The sequence below is a fragment of the Callithrix jacchus genome, chromosome 18, assembly GCF_049354715.1.
Source record: "Callithrix jacchus isolate 240 chromosome 18, calJac240_pri, whole genome shotgun sequence".
Classification (NCBI taxonomy): domain Eukaryota; kingdom Metazoa; phylum Chordata; class Mammalia; order Primates; family Cebidae; genus Callithrix; species Callithrix jacchus.
The window spans coordinates 51,124,736-51,148,580 of NC_133519.1; the positions used below are offsets into that span (position 1 = coordinate 51,124,736).

The window sequence follows — 23,845 nt, forward strand, 5'->3', positions numbered from 1 at the left end:
TCAGTCATAAAAAAGGACAAAATCATGTCCTTTGCAGCAACATGGATTCAGCTGGAAGCCATTATCCTAAGCAAATTAATGCAGAAACAGAAAACAAAATGCCACGTTTTAACTTGTAAGTGGGAGCTAAACATTGGGTACTCAAGGACACGAATGTGGCAACATCAGAAACTGGGGGTTATTAGAGGGGGTTAGAGGCAAGAGCTGAAAAGTCAGTTACTGAGTCCTATACTCATGACCAAGGTGAGAGAATGATTAATGCCCAAACGTCAGCATCACACAGTACAGCCAGTCAGTAGACCTGTACGTGTGCCCCTGAATTTAAAATAAGTTTTAAGAAAAATTGTTTTCTTCCCTTGAATGTTGAGAAAGAACTCCTGTCTGCCTTACATTTAGAGAAGACTGTAAACCCCTAGTGGAAATAAAGCCTTCTGTGTATTAATAATCTCAAATATTTAATAAAATGACACATACATAAACACTGAAGACAGATGAGTTTCTGACAATTTATTCTTAGCTTGAATGGTTTCATTAATTATATATCCAACATTCAAAGGAAGGTATGATAATCTGGGACAAGAACATGATATTTCTTTTAAAAACTCATCTCAATTCTTAACCTCCCATGATCACGAAGGTGGTTTTCCCAGGGCGAGGCTTATCCATTGCAGTCCGGATGTGCTGAACCATGCGGTTTCCCCAAATGTGGGAAAATCGACTGCATAATTTGTGGTAGTGGAGGACTGCGTTCGTGCTAAAAAAAAAATTCATCTAAAAGTTTGGTCCAATGAAAAACATGTCATCAGCTTCATTGAGACTAACCTAATTCTTACAATAATGATATAGACTCTAGTGTACCACCTTCTCTAGTCTGGTAATTTTAATTGAAATGGAAATTCTGTGATAGTGTACTCATTTTTTTACATGAGATTTTAATCTGTGTGTACTATAATTTCTTTTCTTACTGTATGAGGACAAATGTGTGTGTATTTGGACATGCTATGCTTTACACACACACCTTCAAATAAGTAGTTGGAAGTTTGGAAAATTTCCATGTAACACTAAATCCATTATTGGATGGATATTGGTGATACTGATATTTTATGAAAAGGATTTTGGCTTATATTAGTATGTTTGATATGTACTTCATGTAGAAAATACTTATTTTTCTTAAATTTGGATTACATTTAGTTACACAATATCATCAGAAATTTAGGAAAACTTATATTTGTTGTTTTCTAATAATTTAAGTTTCAAAGAATACAGAGACATTATTATCTTTATTTATTTTTACATGAAGGAGATTTCTTGGAGTTGCCTCTTTTTTATGGAGTTGCCAAGTTTTCCTTTTCTAAAAATTGATCGAGATCGATCTTATGTAAGTTACATTTGGAAGACTGGAAATATGAGGATCTGTTTAGTCCTTTCGGTTGGCCTGATTTTTGCTTTGCCATTCAGTAAATTGAGAGCTCACCACGTTTCAGGGCCTAATTTTGTCCAAATAAATGTATTAAATCCGCTGCTGGAGAGACCAGCGGATGTGAACACTTGATTGAGCCTGTGGGGAACAGCTCCCCGCTGAGCTTTTATAGAAGAACAACTGTTTAAGGAAGAATGGAAAGTAAAACAGACACAAAGTTAAGAGACCAATGTGCAGACTCTTGCTTTTAATGCTATCCAAGGGTTTAGCAAGCCATTAACTTTAGTGCTGTGGAATTGCTGAAAGTAAGATTTAAAAATAAAAACTTGTGGTTATCTAGGGACATCCAGAAAGAGTTTGCTATTGGAGGGGACCTCCAAGCATGGAAGGTCAGAGTCAAGTGAGAAGAAATATGGAAATGGTAATTTATTCCCCTTGTTAAACCAGTGGCAAACAATGAGAATAAGTAGGTTGATAAATCATTGGTGTTTAAATATTTAAGAAGACACATTGTCAATCTTTATAGCCATCTCAAGTTTTCTTTTATTTAATAAAGAAGATTGTCTTCATAGAAATAAACTATCAGCAGTTATTAAATGTGAAAAATTGTCAACATTATTGGAGATTTGATTATCAATCACAGGGGGAAATGCCCCATGAAATACCAGATATTATCCTGCAAAGTACCTATTTCTGGTGCACTCTACGTCATGAAGGATGACCAAGCTTGATGTCTAATTCATCAGTACCTTCTATTTCTTATCTTATCTTTCATTCTCCATCTCTCCCTTGTACATTTTCAAGCAGCATGGAGAGCCAGAAATCTTGTTCTTTTGAAAATGAGACATCTAATTCTAATGCCAGGGTTGTGATCAGATTTTCTGCTTATCAGGTATGCCCTTAGTATTTTTAGTTTTAAAAACATGGAAAGAGATCTGGTTTTTCTTTAATAAAAATTAAATTTAAGTCTGCTTTCCATGAAATACAGGAAGAAATCATATCTAGGTTTGATTAATAAGTGATGAAGGTGACTTATAAATCTTTGCTTATAATAATAATTCTTCATATAAAAAAATTGACTTGAAGTCAAGTTATCAGCAAGAATTCAATGCTTCTTACTGTTGTACTGATTTGAAGCTGAGTCCTGGATGAAGCCACTGATGAAAAGGCTGTTGTACGTGGCTCATGATGGAAGGGTGTACTGCAGGCAACGTGGAAACTTGTATCCAATCATGAAGGTGAATGTGAAGTCATGGGACAGAAATGAGGAAAACAGACTTGACTCCTGCTAGGTGTCCGATATACTTATAAACACTAACCCACTTAATCGAAATTAAATGCTTATCAGACACTAAGAACACAGTATCACCTGTGACTCATAGAACCTAGAAGCATGTGTTCTGGAGTCAGACTGACTACTTCAGTTTGAATCTATGCTATCATAGCAGTTATGTGAAGTTGAGCAAGATACTTATTCTTACGTTCCTATTTCCTCCTTTGTGAAATAGTAACTATAAGGTTTATATGTGTTAAAGGAGTTAATATTTGTAGGGCTTTTAGAAGAATGCCAAACTAATAAGTGGTAAGCAAGTGTCCGTTACTGTTATCAGTAGAGAATACAGATCTAAGGTCACAAAGCACTGCCTCATATCTTATTACTTTAAAAAGATGCTGGCACTGCATGGTACCCCCACTCAACAGTGTTTTCCTGCCAGGGTCTTCAGAGGTCAGTGCTATGGAAATTCACTATCTGGCATCGTTGGTTTTCTTGGCTTTGTGCTTGTTTAACCTGGTATTTCTATCGATACAGTATTTTTAAAAAAGATGCTATCCGAGCATGTTTTTGAAAGCAAATGTAGTTAATTTAGGATGAATGAGAATCAGTAAAATATTTATTTTGAGTAAGATGATATTTGTAAAGCTGTTTTCAGCATTACAAACGAATGTATTTGTGACTGACCTGGTTATCAGTGACAGCAAGGCATCATACTGATGAAACCCCGGATCGACTGACTTTTCAACTGCATTCTTAGGTGGTATTTAGTTTGTTGTATGGCGCGCTGAGTTTCAGGATATTGAGACCCCTGAAAGGGAGAGGGAACTGGGCAGCTTTGCCATGTCACTGTCTTCCAGGTATTCTGACTTTGTGCAGATAAAACCCAGGAACTCACATTAGTAAACATTTCTAAAGACTGAATGAATATCAGTGGAGTAGAACATGAAATTAAAAAAAAAAAACTATATAAGAAGAGATTGTAGGTGAATTTTAGAAAGCCGTAAGGCAATAATGCTGGTTAAACATTAACATATAACGAGGAATATACCATGGGACAGGCCCAAATACTAAAGCCATATTTATATATCCAGTGGAACAGTCGCCATTTTTAAGTAAGTTTCAATTCTGAAAGAAATGTGATATATTCTACAATGAAATCTTCTTGTATAGTGAATATTTATTTTCTGTTTTGTTAAACTACTCCCTTATATCATTCACAATATTCATTTTCATACATCAGGTTTATGTCTTTTTATTATAAGGCAGTTCTTATGTTTTGAGACCTATGCATTATTTCTAAAATGGGTCGAGAATGACAACTTCAGTTTACTTGAAATATCTTCTACTTTTGATGCTGAATAACTACTGATGTGATTTTATAAATAGACTATTTTAAATATGGAAATGTATGGCTCCATAGTAGATGGTAATGGAATCTCACTGTTTTATAAGCAACTTCTTTTACCATTTATAATGGAATAGTAAGTAAGCAAAGACTTGTTAAATTCCTTCAGTATATCTGATACTTAGCACATTTGAACATTTATAACTTGCTCCTTTAGTTATTCTGTAATATTTTACAGATATTGCTTAAGTTTTTAACTACATAAAAACATAATTATTTTAATGACAATAATGTATGAATTGGTATTTTTCTTAGCTATATAGTAGAATAAAAGAGAGATGGTTTAAGACCTTTAAAGAAAAATTATATCTAGACTTAATATTCTTTTACTTGTGCACAAGTAATTACATTTATTAAAGTTTTAATTTCAAGCAATATTGCCTAGATAAGATTAAGTAAACATCTCCTTTTAGTATCTGTTTGTATACTAAACATTATTTGCCTTTACCCTTCATGCAATCTGCATTCAATCATAATTACTTTTTTACATTTAATGCTCACCCATATTGTAATAATACTGCATGTAATCCAAAATCATATGTCGAGTTACTAGAAGATGTAAACTTTATTTTACACATAAACTAAGCTATTCATTCATTTAAATTAAAAGAGTTTCAATTTGACAAGGACCGTGTCTTCCACAAAACATTTAAATTAATGTCCCTTGGGATAAACAAGCTTCAGCTACCTTGAAGCAGGTAGCTGAACTAGATAAAAGTTGACATATAATTTGCCAAGTCTAATTAACATGTTTGTGAATATACAGATAATTACTGATGTATAATTCCTGACATTCTACTTTAAAATTGCTAAAGTGGTTTCTTGTCCATGGAGTTGACGCTTGGTGCTGAGCCCAGGCAAACATGATTCATGTTTATAAATGACATTGGCTTAACTTATTAATGTTTTAAATGTTCAACATTTATAAGGAAAGGAATTATATATTTTAAATTCTCTTTCGGAATCTTCGTGTTGCTTCTGACACCGACATCATTATTAAATAGTCAGGCAGTCTTTAATCCCACATATATGTGAGGAAAGAAAGAAAAATAAAATGTGATAAACAGAGATTCAGAGAGGGGAAGGACCTCTAATAATAATAACAATGAATGTTGGGTGTCTTCTCTAGTGATAATAACAACATAGGGGAAACACAAAGAGAAGTAAGAGAACAGACTAGAGGTTAAGTTCCCTGAAGCTGCTCAAGCGCATCACTTCATTCTGATTGAATTTTTCATCCAGTACTGATTTTACTTTTATTATCGAGTTACGACCTCAGAGCATCTTTAAAGCAGCTATCTTAATTTTGCTACTTTTAAAAATGTGGTCGTTACAGCAATTATTGCAACAATCTTAATCATGTGGTGTCTAAATAAAATGTTAGAGTAATTTATCATATTTCTCTAGTTATATTATCATAATTTTGCTTTTGTACTGTTAAATCTATAAAGTATGAGTAGTTTAAGTCAACTGACTGAAGAATTTAATCTTCTCTAAGATAAGCAATAGTAGCTTTCAGATGAGTAATGTGTTTTTGTTGTCACTTTCACATAATTTTGAATATAAGTGGAAGAAGCCGTTTGTAATATGTCTGTAGTTGGGCCATTCTTAAATGAAAAAGGTAAATATATTAGTCACAGATAATGTTATTATAACCTAGAAATTAACATAAATTTTCTTTCAGGTAGGAGGCAGTGACTATTTGTAAATAAAAGAGATGAAGAAATAATATGTTTGGCTCTGTGTCCCCACTCAAATACCATGTTGAATTGTAATTCTCAGGTGTCGAGGGAGGAACCTGGTGAAAGGTAACTAGTTCACATGGATGGTTCCCCTCTATGTCATGTGATAGTGAGTGAGTTATCACTAGAACTGATGGTTTTATAAGTGTTTGGCAGTTCCCTTTCACACTTTTTCTACCTCCTGCCACCTTGTGAACCAAGGTACCTAATTCCTCTTTACCTTCTGCCATTATTGTAAGTTTCCTGAGACCTCCTCAGCCATCCCGTACTGCGACTCCATTAATCCTCTCTTGTTTATAAATTAACCAGTCTCAGGTGGACTCTTTATAGCAGTATGAAAACAGACTAACACAGGAAGAAAAAAAATATAAGTCAGAACCTTAAAGAAGAGTTTGCTGTGCATCTAAAATACTTTATTTATCGTTTCCTTTTTTCCATTTAGTCTATAATGTTTGAAAAGATAAATTCAAAATATTCATTGACCCAGACATAGCCGCAAGTATATTTTAGATATTGCAGAAAATTTTATAAAGAGTTGGATCTTATGACCACAGCTTGGTAATGCAGAGCACGTTACAGAATACTGTTACTGCCTGAGACAGCATATGACAGAACCTAGTGGGGAAAAAGCTCTTATGAAAGAGGTGAAGAATTTAGAGAAGTCTGGAGTTTGAGTGGCAAAGAAAAGTGACACCATCAAAATTCATTCGACTACTGATATCGCTTAGCTCTGTCCCCAGCTCAATCTCATCTTGGATTGTACTCCCATAATTCCCATGTGTTGTGGGAGGGACCTGTTGGGAGATCATTTGAATCATGTGGGTGGTTTCCCCCATACTGTTCTCATGGTAGTGAATAAGTCTCATGAGATCTGATGGTTTTATCAGGGATTTCTGTTTTGTATCTTCCTCATTTTCTCTTGCTACCACCACGTAAGCAGTGCCTTTCACCTCCCAGCGTGATTCTGAGGCCTCCCCAGCCCCGTGAAATTGTCAGTCCAGTTAAACCTCTTTTTCTTCTCAGCCTTGGGAATGTCTTTATCAGGAGGATGAAAATGGACTAATACAGTAAATTCGTACGAGTAAAGTGCGGCATTGCTGAAAAGATACCCAAAAATGTGAAAGCAACTTTGGATAACAGGCAGAGGTTGGAGCAGTTTGGAGGGCTCAGAAGAAGACAGGAAAATCTGGGAAAGGTCAGAACTTCCAGAGACTCGTTGAATGGATTTGACCATAAGCCTGACAGCAATATGGACAGTAAGGTCCAGGCTGAGGTAGTCTCAGATAGAGATGAGGAACTTCTCGCGAACTGGGGCTAAGGTGACTCTTGATATGTTTTCGCAGAGACTGATGGCATATTGCCCCTGGCCTAGAGATATGTGGAACTTTGAACCTGAGAGAGATAATTTAGAGTATCTAATGGAAGAAATTTTTAAGCAGCAAAGCATTCAAGATGTAACTTGGGTGCTGTTGAAGGCATTCAGATTTATAGGTGAAGCAGAGCATAACAGTTCAGAAAATTTGCAGTCTGACAATGTGATAGAAAAGAAAAACTCATTTTCTGAGGAGAAATTCAAGCCAGCTACAGAAATTTGCATAAATATTAAGGAGCCAAGTGTTAATACCCAAGACAAGGGGGAAAATGTTTCCAGGGCATGTTCAAGGTCTTCAAGGCAGCCCCTCCCAAGCCTGGAGGCCCAGGAGAAAACTGTTTTGTGGGCTGGGCCTAGGGACTTGGTGCCATGTGTCCGAGCTGTTCCAGTTGTGGCTGAAAGGGGCCAACATAGAGCCTGGGTCATGGCTTTAGAGGGTGCAAGCCTCAAGCCTTGGCAGCGTCCACATGGTGTTGAGTCTGCCAAGCCACAGAAGTCCAGAATTGGGATTTGTAACCTCTGCCTAGATTTCAGAAGATGTATGGAAATGCTTGGATGCTCAGGCAGAAGTTTGCTGCAGGGCGGGGCCCTCATGGAGAACCTCTGCTAGGGCAGTGTGGACAGGAAATGTAGGATTGGAGCCCCACACAGAGTCCCTACTGGGGCTCTGCCTAGTGGAGTTGTGAGAAGAGGGCCACCACCCTCCAGACACCAGCATGGTAGATCCACCGATAGCTTGCCCCATTGGCCTAGAAAAGCCACAGACACTCAGTGCCAGCCTTTGAAAGCAGCTGGGAGAAAATCTGTACCCTTCAAAGCCACAAGGGTGGAGCTGCCCAAGACCATGGGAGCCAACCTTCTGCATCAGTGTGACCTGGATATGAGACCCAGAGTCAAAAGAGATCATTTTAGAGCTTTAAAATTTGACTGCTCCACTGGATTTTGGACTTTCACGGGCTCCTTTAACCCCTTTGTTTTGGCCAATTTCTCTCGTTTGAAATGAACGCATTTACCCAGTACCTGTACCCCCATTTTATCTAGGAAGTAACTAGATTGTATTTGATTTTACAGGCTCATGGGGGAAGGGACTTGAGACTTTGGACTGTGGACTTTTGGGTTAATGCTGAAATGTGTTAGACTTTGGGGGACTGTTGGGAAGGAATGACTGGTTTTGAAATGTGAGGGCATGAGATTTGGAGTGGCCAGGGGTGGATTGATATGGTTTGGCTGTGTCCCCACTCAAACCTCATCTTCAGTTGTTCTCCCATAATTCCCACATGCTGTGGGAGGGAACTGGTGGGATATAGTTTGAATCAGTTTCCCCCAGATTGTTCTCATGGTAATGAATAAGTCTCATGAGATTTGATGATTTGGGGATTTGATGATCAGGGGATTTCCCCTTTGCATCGTCCTCATTTTCTCTTGCCACTGCCATATAAGAAGTGCTTTTCTCCTCCCACCATGATTCTGAGACTCCCCAGCTATGTGGAACTTTTAAGTCCAATTATTTATTTATTTATTTATTTATTTATTTATTTATTTTTGAGACAGAGTCTCACTCTGTTACCCAGACTGGAGTGTAGTCTGGGTTCAAGTGATTCTTGTGCCTCAGCCTCCTAAGTAGCTGGGATTAAAGGCATGTGCCACCACACCTGGCTGATTTTTATACCTTTAGTAGAGATGTGATTTCACCATGTTGGCCAGACTTGTCTTGACCTCCTGACCTCAAGTGATCTGCCTACCTCAGCCTCCCAAAGTGCCGGGATTGCAGGTGTGAGCTGCTGTGCCTGGCCTGTAAACCCAATTAAACCTCTGTTTCTTCCCAGTCTCAGGTATGTCTTTATCAGCAGTGTGAAAATGGACTAATACACCTACTTAATATTTATTTTATTGTTCTATAATTAAATTATTTTCAGAGTACCCTAAATAACATATTTTAACTAGGCATGGGAAGAAGTTAAAATGCTCACTAACATGATTCTATTCAGTGTTAGAAGATGTAAATATAAGTAGCACAGCTTTATAAAAACTTAGAATGTGGTGAAGAAAAGAATACTGTTATAAAATAATAGGCTGCATTATACCAAAGGATGAGTTAAATGTAACTCAAAGGTGGCAGAGATGGACTTCATATTAAATACAAGTGTTTGGAATGATAGACCATTGAGTAAGTATATACAGTAGGTTGCTGGAAAATTGAGCTCAAAAGACACATCAGTGTTATATCAATCTCTATGATTCTCCTTATCTATATAAGCACATACACATCTTCATATCCACAACAAATATAAGTGGCATGTCCACAAAAATATGCTACATGTATATATAAATGTGGACACATGTATGTTTGTTTGCAGTAATATGTCATGTATGTATAAATGTGGACACGTGTATGTTTGCAGTGATATGTCATGTATGTATAAATGTGGACACTTGTATGTATGTTTGCAGTGATATGTCATGTGTATATAAATGTGGACACGTGTATGTTTGCAGTGATATGTCATGTGTATATAAATGTGGACACGTGTATGTTTGCAGTGATGTGTCATGTATGTATAAATGTGGACACGTGTATGTTTGCAGTGATATGTCATGTATAAATGGACACGTGTATGTTTGCAGTGATATGTCATGTGTGTATAAATGTGGACACGTGTATGTTTGTTTGCAGTGATATGTCATATGAACAAGATAAAGGTGAAGCTGCAAAATCTGTAGTGATCCCCAAAGGAGAGATGAAGACTAAGACATGAATGGAAACAGACTTGTAGCACATTCATATTTAAGCAGGGAAAGGTACAAGTGAAGAAAGGTGGGAGCTGACTGATGATACGGGAGGAAAGTTGATATATTGTAGTGGCCTCGTCCCATGAAAGGCAAAGGACGAGGAATTTTCAAAAAAGCTAAATGTGCTAAATGTTGCCCAGAGGCCAGGATGAATGAGTGAAGAAAAGCTTTTAGTTTCAGAAAGTGGGAGATCAATGGAGCCTTCATAGCAGCCATTAGAATAGATTATTGAGAGTTGAATTACAGTGCATTAGGAAACAGGGCCTGTGAGAAATGGGGGCAGCTGGTAAGAATTCCTCAGTGTAAAAGTTTGCCAGTGAATGAATAGACTGAAACAAGATGTCTTTAATTTTTTTCTTTGATTTCTTATATTTAAAATATTTTAGGATTTATGTTTGAGAGGAAATACTGACTTAGAGTAACCAGCAATCTGAGAACATCAAATAAACTGTGGAAAGCTAGACACAGAATTCCAGAGCTAGATTCTAGTTTGACCTTGTTATGTAGTTACTTGTTGATGTGGCTGTAAAAAGTTCACAACTATCTCAAGGGTAGAAAGTCTCAAGCATTAAATATGTCCCATTTTTATCATGGAATTTTTATAGAAATTAATCCCATACATAAAGTTGCAATTTTAAACAAACTTGGTTGATAACAAAGAAATGTATTCATCAAGCAGAGTGACTTTAGGAATCTGTGGTGAAAATAAGGAAAAGAGGATGTGAATAAAGGGGAATCGTCTTAAATTAGGGAGGGCATGACCGCATCATAGGCAATAAGAAAGAGTCCTCAATATGGAAAATAGTACAGCTTCAAGACCTTGACTGAATTTTGGTTGACTGGCCAGGTGTGGTGACTCATGCCTGCAATCCCAGCACTTTGGGAGTCCCAAGATGAGCAGATCACCTGAGGCCAGGAGCTCCAGACCAGCCTGGGCAACTTGACGAAACCCCTCTCTACTGAAAATTAAAAAAAAAAATTAGCTGAGCCAGTTGACATGTTTCTGTGATCCCAACTACTGGGGAGGCTGAGGCTCAAGGATTGCTTGAACCCGGGAGGTGGAGGTTGCAGTGAGCTAAGCTCATGCCACTGCACTCCAGCCTGGGTGACAGAGTGAGACTGTCCCCTAAAACAAAACAAAACAAAAAATAATTTTAGTTGATTAATGCCATCAAGAAAGCAAGCAGGATGATATTTGTAGCATATATTAAGAATTGGGACAACTTGCCCTTGATTAATATATGTGATTTGTTTTGGAAAAAATATATCTGGAAAATATAGGTTGTGACTAGACAACATCAGTGCCTCAGATATGGGATTAGGACAGGCATTCAGGTTGCTTCATCTTGGATTTCCAGTGTTACATGAATACAAGGTTAAATTTTATCAAGGTCACGGCAGCCCTTTTAATTCAATCCTAATGACTTAGACTGGCTTATCTATAGAGTGACTGCTCTATAGATAGGATAGTTTATATTCTGCTGCTTAGATAGTGTTAAGACATGGTTAGAGTTGGATGGAATTACTAGGGAGAAAAATGAAATCAGGGATAATGCTTCCTTAGAGACAAGGGTAAATATGAATTATCTATTGTTAAGGATTTTCAGAAGTGTATTTACTAAACAGATGCACATATTAAGAGCTTCTAATAATTATTCACTTTCAGATTAATGAAAGGGAAGCATAACTAATAATGACTCAGAGGGGAGACATTGTGGAAACCCCCTTTAATCATAAGCTTATGAATCACCTCCTACACATCCAGCACAAAAAGTGCTAATAAGCAGTAACAAGGAAAGATTTAAATTTCGGTTGTGTCTGCCTTTTGGAGATATTAATCATAAAACAGAAAGAAAACACCGAAGAAAAATTTAAAAAGTGATGTGGCAGCCAGGTATGAGTCTTCTCTTGGCTAATCATGACTTTATTGCTTTTTAAAAAAAGAAATTATTATTCAATCACTTATTCAGACTCAGTCAATATTTCTTGATAAATCACATATCTATTTCTGAATCTCTCTATATGCCAATGTATACTAATACTTACTAAATTTATATTCACTAATATTTACTGCTTACTATATTTTATAGGCTGAGTTTGTTTTTTTTCTCAGCTGCTTGTATTTTTCCCCTTATAAAGTTTTCATCAGCTAAGTTTCAGCAGAAGTGTTGCAGCCGAAGGAAATACTTGACTGGCACAGACCAATTCAGCACACTGATTTTTACTTAGATGGGACCTATTAACACGACCATTAACTGAAAACCAATTTTGTTAAGGATTTACATGGGATTTTGTTACCTCTTTGTGTAGCTTCTAATGGAGGTACATGTTAATAAATTTACCTTTTGCTTTTTATTCTGCTTATAATGTAGGCTTTCAAAATTTGTAAAGCCTATTGGTACTCATTTTAAAATCAGAAATATTACTGGAACCAGAAGAATAATGGGTTTATCTTAGTTATATTTTCAGATAGTCACAAAAAATCAGTTTGATTGACTTATTGTCTTAACCATATTGTGTATCATTCAGTTTTACTTGTTAAAAATTTTAACTGTTACTCCTGTATTTTGAGTATGAACATATCAAATGAAGTCCTACTGCTCTTAGTATTAAATTTTGATAAAGAATCTGTCAGTTTTAGAAATAGGTTTTATGATACATAAAAGGAAGTCTATTTTAAACAATATCCCCTTATCTCCATTATTAACAAAATTAATTTGCAAAAGAATTAATGAGTTCCCTAGGGGCAAAACTATGAATCATAAAATGCACCACACCCCTTAAAAGTTCTCACAATTACAGTGTTGCCAAAATCATGGGATAGCTAGCTATTCATTGTAGTTTGTTAAATTCTAACTAAGTTTCATTAGAGTCCTTCATGTTTGCATCTTCTTACATCTTATTTAACTCTCTGCTACCCGCATTCTGACTTCCAGCACAATTGTTCCCCTGAAATACCTCACTACTGTAGATGTGATTTAGACATGGATATAGATGGAAAGGTTATTGTAAAAGCTCATGTAGAGTAGGTGCTTTCATTATGTATTTGTATTTTAAAGATCACGCCTTAATAAACTTTCAGTTTATGTTTCTAATTTGCATATGAAAATTTTAATTAAAATAATTGATGTAGCCGAGATCATACTGTTCATCGAATATATGAATAAGTTTACATTAACATTATGTCAAAATATTTTTCTTAATATCATAACCTGAAACAAGTCATTTTTATTCCTTTAAAACACCCCATTCTCTTCCCAACAGTGCTCTTGTCTCAGATTATCTCAGTTTGCAGGTGGCAGCCTCCTATCTCTTCCGGTTCCCAGTTTATCGTCAGTTTCACTGAGAGCCCTCCTAGCTTCAAGCCACTCTCGTTTTGTTGACGTCATGCTGTTTTCCTCCTAGCATTTATCCGTGTTTGAATGTATCTCTCTAATTGATTATTTCTTCTTCCTCTAGAATCTAAGCTCTATGAGAGTAGATTTATTTTATTTTATTATTTTATTTTATCTCCCTAGTGCCTAGAACAGGGCTCCTTAATACAGAAGGTACCCCATAAATATATTTTACATGACTAAATGCATCTTGTGCTCTGTTTCAAGCCCAATTTAATGCCAGCAAAAGTGCTATTTCCTATCTCTTAGCTTTTTTAATGCTATTTTCTCTTCACCAAATGTTTTTTAGCATGTCTTAAATTGGAAACTCTTACCCTGTCTTTAAAAATCTTGAGCGTGTCTATAGCGTCATGGTCACAACTTTATTAGAAGACATTATGCTAGATACTAAAATTGTGAGTTCTTGTAGTTCCCCTGCTGGCTTCTATGTTTATGCGGAGTATGTGGTGAATGGAATAAAAGCTCAGCTTTTAGGTCTTGAGGAAGATGCCTTCCTTGTGCCTAACAAAGTCATTATATGTCTATTTAAATATCAGTGAGCCACACTGGGCTAAAAGGAGGATTGGACTAGGAAAAGATGGTGAGAATTTTAATTTTATACACAGTTTTTCGAGATTCAGTTGCCATGACATATTAATGAACAGGTTATAGGGTGTAAGAGAAAGAGAAAGATCTAGGGTGACTTCTAGCTTTCATCCTAGGTGTTAAATGATAGTGCCATTTGCTGAAAGGAATACATTTTAGGAGCTAGCAAGTTTGTAAGTAGAAAACTATATAATTCTGTTTGGCAGTGTCAACTAGAGACATCTATTTGACTTCCATGTGTGAGTAGTAAGCTGTTGTATGCTATTGCATGTGTGAGTCTTGCACTCAGCAGAAAGGTTAAAGATAGAGACAGGAACTGAATGTCTTCAGAAGACAAGCATAGGGAGCATTAAAATCCATGAGACAGAATGAGGTCATCTTGGGAGAGGGAAAAAATACAGAAAAGCTCTTGGTGAAGTTCTAAGCTCTTAAGCACTTAGGCATTTAAAGGTTAAGTGTAGAAGTTGGAAGAGTCATTACTTGAGACAAAAATAGTTACCAGTGATTTTTGGGAAGAGGATGTTAAGAAATTAGATAATATTTTCCTATTGGCTTCAAAAAGTTAACAGTCTCAAAGGAGCTCCCTTTCAAATCACAAATATTTGAGAAAATATAACATCAAAGATTTGCAAATAATGCTAACTTGGGGACTTCTGAATGTAAATTATTTCGTGTTCTTCTCTCATTAGTATTCAACAATGTAGTTTTCCAAAAGAGAAGTTCCTCAATCTTATTCACCTGAATTTTAATTAGTAGAGTCATTTTCAGATACTTTAAAAGTTCTATATTTTGCAGTAGAATGCAGCATGGCTGTTCAGTGAGTAATTAAATTTGGGCAATACTAATATCGTTTTCCTTGCAATAAAAAAATCTGTCTTTCCAGAAAAAAGCCCTGGATGCTGCATGCTCCTCACTTGTTTTCCAGGCCATCACTTTTTCTTTCTATAGCTTTTAGTGCTCTCCTTATTCTTAGCTAAAATTGTGTCGTGTCTATCAAGCGTAATTTCCATATCTTTAACTTTCCTCTTCTGTAATCAGTCTCCTGTGAATTTTTCAATTTCAATTGAGGTCACTGTGGTCTGGATCACATCCAATTTTCTACAAATGTGTCCTGAATCATTCCCATGTAAGTCTGACATGTGGAATACTCCAGTTCTTTGCTATCTAAAGGAGAAAAAATCTTAAGTGATAAAACAGCTTTTTTTGTTTATAAAAAATTTGTGATTAATTCAAAATTATGAATGAACTTACTCTTTATTTTTTAAATGTTTTACTTCTCAGTAACAATGAGGTATTAGATACACAGTAGAAAATGTTCAAGCTCTGTAGAGCAAAGTAACTTTTAATTATTTAGAAATAAATCATAATCCTGTTTTATGTATTGTTGTGGACCTAATTCCTATAATTAAAGATTATAAATATCAGTCCTCAGTCAACTCCCAATACCCTTGCAAGCCTGATGTAAAATGTCAATAGTCAGAAGCATTTTGTTATTTTTACAAAGAAACAAGGTATGTATAATATAAATATTTTGGAATGCTATTTAAAAATTGTAATCATGAAGACAATTAAGCAATCTTGTCTCAGGGTGTTATGTCAAATAGGAAGTCTCTTGAATCCATTTATTAAGGATTGTATACCTGGAGGGAATATTTGAACTGTTGAATTAGCTTTCTTATGGGCACTATAGGAAAGTCAAATAAGTGTCTTTTTATTTATAAATCAAAAAGCTTTAAAGAGGATTTTATCCTTTTTTATCCAACAGAATTTCTGATTTGCAGAGATTTTATAGCGGATTAAGAAACATAGTGTTAAGAGAAATCATAAGCATGAAACTTAATATCTCACAGACTTTAAGATATTCATTTTATGTTAAATATATACATTTTTTTTGTGGGAAACTAAATGACTGCCAAATACTTTTTAAATTAGATTGAAAATTGTCAGATGTTATTTTAGGATTTTATTTTCCAAGATTAATTTAAAGTGAGAATAAAGTCGATATTGTAGCGTTTTTAAGAGACAATTATCATTGAAGGATTGTAACATATCTAGGTCCTGAAATCTATCTGAGCCATGTCAAATATAAATTTAAAAACTCTAAAATGAAAGAAAGTAATTGGTTTTTCGCATCGTTATATTGGCAGCACCCAATACAGGATCCAGCACGTGGAAAATTCACAAAATACGTAGAAATTTGTTGAATAAAGAGAAAAAGACACACTGTTTTATATTAGCTCTCTGAAAAGTCACATCAAAGGCCAGCAACTTCCACATTAGTTTTTACCATGGCCCACCATGCTCTTCGAGAGGCCCTAATGCGCATCCATCTTTATTACCAGCAGTCGCAACCAAATGACTGCGGACAGCCAGGTGCAGTCCCAGGTAGGAACCGGAACTCACGATCCATGAAACAAGGATGGGTCTGGGATTACAGTGCTGCGTGATCAATCCGGTTTACTTCAGTCATCGCAGAATGTCCGTTTCCCTGGGTATTGTTCCTCACCTGGACTTTTATCCCATGTGGTTCTACCCATGCTGTAAACTGACCTGATTCCACCTTTCCCTAGCCTCTCTAAACTACCAAGTGCTTTCCGGAAACTAAAATCTCCTTACATCTTTAAGATATTCCTTGGGCAGTCCTTCACTTCCCATAAGGTTTGTAGAGACTCCTGTTTGTCCATGATTGCCCCCAGTACTTGCTAACACCCACTTCCCAGCAAGCTCCTGTTGCTTTCCTGCACCTGCAACCGTGATTTATCTTCATCGATCGTTTTCTTTGAAGTTATCTTTGGTTCTTTTGCTCTGTGTCCCTTCTCCACTTCTTTTTTTGCATTCCTTTAAATCAGAACTTCAGTCATTGCCATGTCTCAAGTTTCATGCATGCTCTACAACTACCCACAAAAATATGGGGCTCAGTTGATCTCTCTTTCTGGAACCTTTTTTTGTTGTTGTTTTGAGACAGGGCCTTGCTCATTTTTCCAGGCTGGAGTGCAGTGGCATAAACAGCCTCAACCTCCTGGGCTCAAGTGATCCTCCCACCTCAGCCTCCTAGTGGCTGGGACTACAAGTGCAGACCAACATGCCCAGCAAATTTTTGAGTTTTTTGTAGAGACGGGTCTCTCTCTGTTAGCCAGGCTGATCTTGAACTTCTGAGCTCAAGCAAGGTACCTGCCTCGATCTCCCTATGTGCTGGAACTGCAGACATCAGCCACCTGCCTGGCACCCTGAAACTTTTCCTGACTTTTCTTTGAGACTCCTGTTTTTCTCTGACTTCACTGATAGCTTCTCTACTATTTTTAAATGGTGTTTTCATCTCGTCCTACATGTTTAGCATTATAACATTTCGTGACTGAGAACTTAGGCTTCATCTTGTTTTCATTTCAATCTATTCTCTAAGCCAGGTCATTTAGCCCCATAGTTTTAACTATCATTTAAAGGTTCATGATTCCTACATTTATATCTCAGGTCAGAGCTGTTTTCCTGGACGCCAAATTCACATTTTCTGTTGTGAAGTTGATATCTGCATTTGGTTGTCTAATAAGCAGTTCAAAGACAGCAGGTCCAATACTAGTTTATGGATACACTCTTCCTCGATTTTTATTCCCATTTCAGTCATGGGTGTCACCATCCTCACTGTTGCTCAAGGGAAAAAAACCTTATAGAAAATTTCGAGTCCCCTCTTTTTCTCAGTCCTTGTGTCTAGTCCACAGCTACTTTTACCAATTCTTTTTTCACAATTTTTTCCAAATCTTTTTATTTTCTCCCACTTCTATAATTACAGTACTTTTCAATGTTATCATCATAAACTGTTTGGAAATTACAAAGGGCACTTTATTAAACTCACTGCTTACATTTTCACATCGATTTATTTCGGACTTTGCGGTCAGAATGATGCCTTTAAAGTGTAAGTGGCTTGACACTGGCCATGATTTTGTATGTTGCATGTAACAGAGTTCTAAACACTTGCAGTCCTTAGAAGGCCTTGTGCACAAAACCCAGCTCAGCCTCTCTATTCTGTTGTAACCTTCAGCTTCATTCCTGGCTTGTACCACTTCAGGCACATGTCCTCCAGTCCTCTGCTGTATCTCCAACAGGCCAGTAACACTCACATAAAAGGGGCTGTCATGGGCAAACTTCTTATCCTTAATGTCTCCATGACTCATTCCCGCAGTTCATTCTGAAGCATAGAACCTTCTTTTTTTCTTTTAAGACAGAGTTTCACTCTTGTCACCCAGGCTGGAGTGCAATGGCATGGCCTTGGCTCACTGCAACCTCCGCCTCCCAGATTCAAGTGATTCTCCTGTGTCAGCCTACTGAGCAGCTGGGACTATAGGCACACGCCACCATGCCCGGCTAATTTTTGTATTTTTAGTAGAGACGGGGGTTCACCATCTTGTCCAGGCTGGTCATGAACTCCTGGCCTCAAGTGATCCATCCGCCTCAGCCTCCCACAGTGCTGGGTTTACAGGTATGAGCAACCGTGCCGGGCCTGGAATCTTCTCTTCTGAGCATTCTAACTAAAAGTGTAACACCTCTGGCTACACATGGCTCACTCACTTTTAATTTTCACCCTTCATGGACTTGATTTGTTCTTTGCTGTAACCCGTACACCAAAAATAGTGCCAGCTGTAAAGCAGCTAATATTTGATGAAATATTAAGTATGAATAAATGAAAATGTTTTTCATCTGGCAGAGGACTTTGTTTATATGAATCACATGCTGAATTATGTTTAGCATAATTTTTTTTGGAAATACAGTGTTTGGCTGGTGTTGGTGAGGGGAGATTCAAAATTCAAACCATGCAGTGTTTCTCTTCAGTATCAATATCTGCAAATCATTAGATTAATAAAATATGCATTTTAATTGTTAAGTATCCTAATTAGAAAATGAATACCCGAAGTTTTAAATAACTCCTTGTGACTCTTGTTTTATCAAATTGCTTAATCAAATGTGTACAAATCCTAAATAAGTACACTATTTTCTGAGCATACTTTTGTACTTAGAAAGGCTGCACCAAAGGCTATGTGTATGAGACATTGCCTTATTTTTTTGTTTCATTTCCAAGGATTCAAACTAATAAATAATTGTGTAAATAAAAATGTTTTGGAGACTGGAAGAGAAATAGAATACTGAAAAAAAGAATCTTGGTGTTTTGTAGATAACTAAGAAGTATCCACATCTTCACACGCAATAGATTTTGCAGTTGGCTCATGCATCCCACAGCCACATGGCAAGCAACATGCTGTTCACATTGAAATAATTTATCTCTATCTATATAATGTTTTTTTGTTTGTTATGCAAAGACAGCCACATGCCTTTCTGATCCAAGCTATTTTGAAGTGTCAGGTCTTCAGATCATTTAGCTATTTAAAATGCAGATGCAATGAGCTTCCTTTCATTTTCTGTTTACATTTTATTAAATATCATGATATCTTGTAAATATTTAAGTTTGATTCAGTGCAATTATTGCAATACTGGGCAATTATGTCTCCCTGGAATGAAGAAAATGATGTTTACACCCAAATAAGTGAGAGCAAAAATAATGTGGCCATTGTTTTGGATCAAAAGCATTACCTCTTTTGAGCCAAGAGATAATTTAGGTTAAAATAAAACAATTTAGAACATTTAGTTTAGAAATTTTATAAGGTTGGATTTTATGTCAGAAATTGATTTTCTTTCATTGGAAGTCCAGAAATATGATTTAATGAGTGTTTAGTTTTCTATGGCTGCCTTGACAAATTCTCACAAATGTAGTGACTTGACATGGATTTATTCCTCAGTTCTGAGTATGTGAAGTTGAGATATGAGAAGTCCAACATGGGTCTCACAGGGCTCAAATGAAGGTGTCCAGAGGGCTGCTTTCCTTACAGGAGGCTCGGTGGAGAAATTTGCCTTGGGGCACATTCAAGTTAACTGTAGTTCAGTTACTGCAGTTCTGAGACTGAGTTATCATTTGCTGGATGTTACAAAGAGGATCCAACAGACTGCCCATATTCTTTCTCGTGATTTGTATGAGATCCTAGAGGCCTCTTTCTGGGATTTGCACAGGAGACCTTAAGACTCAAAACTAGTAACAGTGTATCTGGTTTCTCTCACACTTTGAATATTTCTGACTTCTCCTACAGCTCCATTTCTGTTTTCTTCTATTGTGTGGTTCTGACTCCAGCTGGAGAATGTTCTTAGCTTTAAAGTTTTAGTATTTAGATTGGGTTTATCTGGATAATTGAAGATACTCTCCCTATTGTGAATTCCACTGATAGTGTTTGGATATTTGTCCCCTCTAAATGTCATGTGGAAATGCAACCTGGGGCCTAGTGGAAGGTATTCGGGTCATGGGGTTGGATCCTTCATGAATGTCCTGGTGCCATCCTCCCAATAGTGAGTGAGTTATCACTAGTTCACAGAACCGGTTATTAAACAGAGCCTACCATCACCTCCTCTCCCTCTGTCGCCCTCTCCAGCCATGTGCCACAATGGCTCCCCTTCCCCTCCTGCCAAGATAGAAAGATTCCTGAGGTGCTCACCAGAAGCAGATGCTGGTGACGTGCTTTTCGTAGAGCCTGCAGAACTGTGAGCCAGATAAACCACTTACTTAATAAATTATTCAGTCTCAAATGTTTCTTTATAGCAATGTCAAATAGATGAATATATCCATAACCTTACTTTTATCTATAAAGTCCCTTTCACAAATTCTTGTTTAATGGAATAAACAAAAGATGGGAATTTGGACAGGACATCCTTAAAATTCTGCCTAGTACAATGAGTTTTTCTTTCAAAGCCAAAGCTCAGGTATCTTAGCTTATTAAAGTAATATATTGAGGAAATGTATTGTGCAGTCTGCTGAATTTTTAAAAATAGAAGGAGGCATATTCCATGATTAGCTTTCTGATGATTTGGCAACCTGAATGGCATAAATATGAAGTCTGTTGAATTACGTTGAAACTACTGTTTTTGTTTTTTTATTTTTTATTTTTATTTTTTTGAGACGTTATTTCACTCTTGTTACCCAGGCTGGAGTGCAATGGCGCGATCTCGGCTCACCGCAACCTCCGCCTCCTGGGTTCAGGCAATTCTCCTGCCTCAGCCTCCTGAGTAGCTGGAATTACAGGCACGCGCCACCATGCCCAGCTAATTTTTTGTATTTTTAGTAGAGACGGGGTTTCACCATGTTGACCAGGATGGTCTCGATCTCTTGACTTCGTGATCCACCCACCTCAGCCTCCCAAAATGCTGGGATTACAGGCTTGAGCCACCGCGCCCGGCCTGTTTTTGTTTTTAATAATATAATGTAGTAACTTCATGAGAAAACGATTTTATTTTCTCCTTGTTATTGGCTTTCTTTCCTCTGCCTCCTTCTTCTGCCTCCTCCTTTTCCCTCCTTTCCCCCATGTCTTTCTCCTCCTCCTTCTCTACTTTCTTTTTCTTCTCATCCTTCCTTTCACTCTTCATATTCTTATTTTTCTCCCTTTCCAATTGTTACTTAACATTTTTTTCTTGGCAAATTTTAAACCCCTTGCATACACATTTTATGTGATTTTCACAGTATTTATTGTGAGGTAGGCATATTTGGTGCTATTGCTGCCACCTCAGTATAACAAAATATGAACAATTTTAAACTATTTTGCTAAGCCCACATGCATAGTAGGTAACTGAAAACTCTATAAAAATGTGTTTTTGCTTCTTGCAGCATTCTATCCACTCTATCATTCTACTTCAACATAGCTTGGTCTCTGAAGGGTAAAATGAAAATATGTCAATTACTCATGTTGTTAAATGTCTAGACACATAAATTTTGCTCAATTATATAAATATATACAACAAAGCCCTGAAGAAGCTTAGAATTTAGAGAGATACGACTGGAGCATGAGACATAAAAAGTGAACATTATGTAGTTAAAAGGTAAATGACCGTGTATGAACTTTAAGTCGCTACAGGAAGTCCTGCAACCCAGTAGCAAAAAAAACAAATAACATGATTTTAAATGGGCAAAGGATTGCACAGACGTTTCTCCAGAGAAGACGTATAAATGTTCACCGAGTATCTGAAAAGATGCTTGACATCATTAATCACCACAGGAATGAAAATTAAAGCTTTAAGAAGAGATCACCTCTTATCTCTAAAAAGATTATTATAAACATAATCAAAAGATAAATATCAAGAAGATGTGGAGTAATTGGAACTGATGTGCATTGTTGGTGAGGATGTAAAATGATGTTGCAGCTTGGAAGACAGAATGGGGGTTCCTCAGAAAATTAAAACAATTTTTCACTACTTCAAAGAGATACCTGCACTCTCATTTTTATTGTACATTATTCACAGTAGCCAAGATATGGTTACAACTTGTGTCAATTGACAGATGAATGGATAAAGAAAATGTGCTGTATATATCTATATAGATACATATATAGATACATGTCCATATACACACATATCTATATATCTATGTATATGTATACATATGTGTGTATATCTATAAATATATATAGATGTATAGATTAAGAACATTTGGGTTAAATTCATTGAGATGAATCTTTGACTAGATATGTATATACATATACATATACACATATCTGTATTTGTGTATGTATGGATATACACACCTATATATATACATGTATATCTATAATGGAATATTATTCAGACTTAATAAAGAAATTCTCCCATTTGGAACAACATGGATGACCCTAGATAACATTATCCTAATTAAAATAAGCCAGTCACAAAAGGACAAATACTACATGATTCCACATATATGAGCTTGCACACTTTAATAAAGCAACTAGCCACGTTGGACATTTTGACATGGCAGGCAGTGAGGATGGCCTGTAGCCAACAGTCATTAAGGGATGAACGCTCCTCAGTCCAACAGACCTCACGGAACAACTGCAGATACTTTTCCTGTCAAGCCTTCAGATGTGACCCTACCCTGTCCAAATTTGATTGCAGACTGAAAAACCTGAAGCAGAGGCAACCATCAGATTTGTGCCCAGACTCCCAAATTACAGAGAACATGAAATGATAAATGTTTGTCATTTAAGAGAGTTAAATGCTACATAGTTCAGAGAAGGTAGAAGTTTTCTGTAGAGGAACATCTGGATTAAATTCATCGAGGTGGGATAGATCTTTGAGCATTTGTGTGCATGTGTGTGCGTGCATGTTTCTTAAGATGACATCTTTGTATTTTTAAGATTTTGGTTTTTGTATGAATTTTTAATCACATTTCATCAATTGCTTTTATTTTCATAAAAAATTCAGTATATTTTATTAATCCAATGAGCTTCATTCTATTGATTAATTGATTTATCAATGAATTTTTTTGTTTCTTCTGATTTTCTTGTGAGACAACCCTACTAAATGCAAACAATTGCAGTTTCTTTCTTTTATTTCTAACAGTTCTCTTATTGTATTAGGAACATTTTCAAAAGCAGGCAATTAGAAATTTTATTCCGCTTATGATTTTAATGAAAAATTTTAAAACAATACAAAAAAACCCTTCATTAATACATTTATTGAAGAAGACAGAATACAGAAGGTACGGGGGGCACACAGAAATTGAACAACTGAAGTAAACAACGAAACCCGAGAAAATGAAGTCACCACAGCTTTAAATGATTTAATGACATCTGTATTCTCTCTGCCTGAAGAAAATCCTATGTATTCTACCAGAAGAAGTTAATCCTTATTTTTTCCAAAAATACTGACCTGATAGTCACAAGGAGTTTGCTTTCCATATCTAATAATACGTTTGATTCTGATTTTCATTTCTACATCAGCGGTTGTCACATACTTCGGTTTTAGGTTTTTCTAAGTATTTATGTGGTATGACTGGACTAGACAGTGCTCAAAGCTATAAACAA

At 36.4% G+C, this 23,845-nt stretch overlaps 1 long non-coding RNA gene and 2 other non-coding genes across 3 annotated transcripts in view; 2 read left to right on the forward strand and 1 right to left on the reverse strand.

Annotated features, from left to right (window-relative positions):
- LOC144580106 (uncharacterized) overlaps positions 1-23,845 on the reverse strand; it is a 63,286-nt gene that overhangs the window by 27,366 nt on the left and 12,075 nt on the right. The gene's annotated exons all lie outside the window — the stretch shown is intronic.
- LOC118149385 (U1 spliceosomal RNA) lies at positions 600-759 on the forward strand. Its single transcript, XR_004736761.1, has one exon. It is a non-coding gene; the product is annotated as a U1 spliceosomal RNA (small nuclear RNA).
- Positions 3,094-3,232, forward strand: LOC118149348 (small nucleolar RNA SNORA8). Its single transcript, XR_004736732.1, has one exon. It is a non-coding gene; the product is annotated as a small nucleolar RNA SNORA8 (small nucleolar RNA).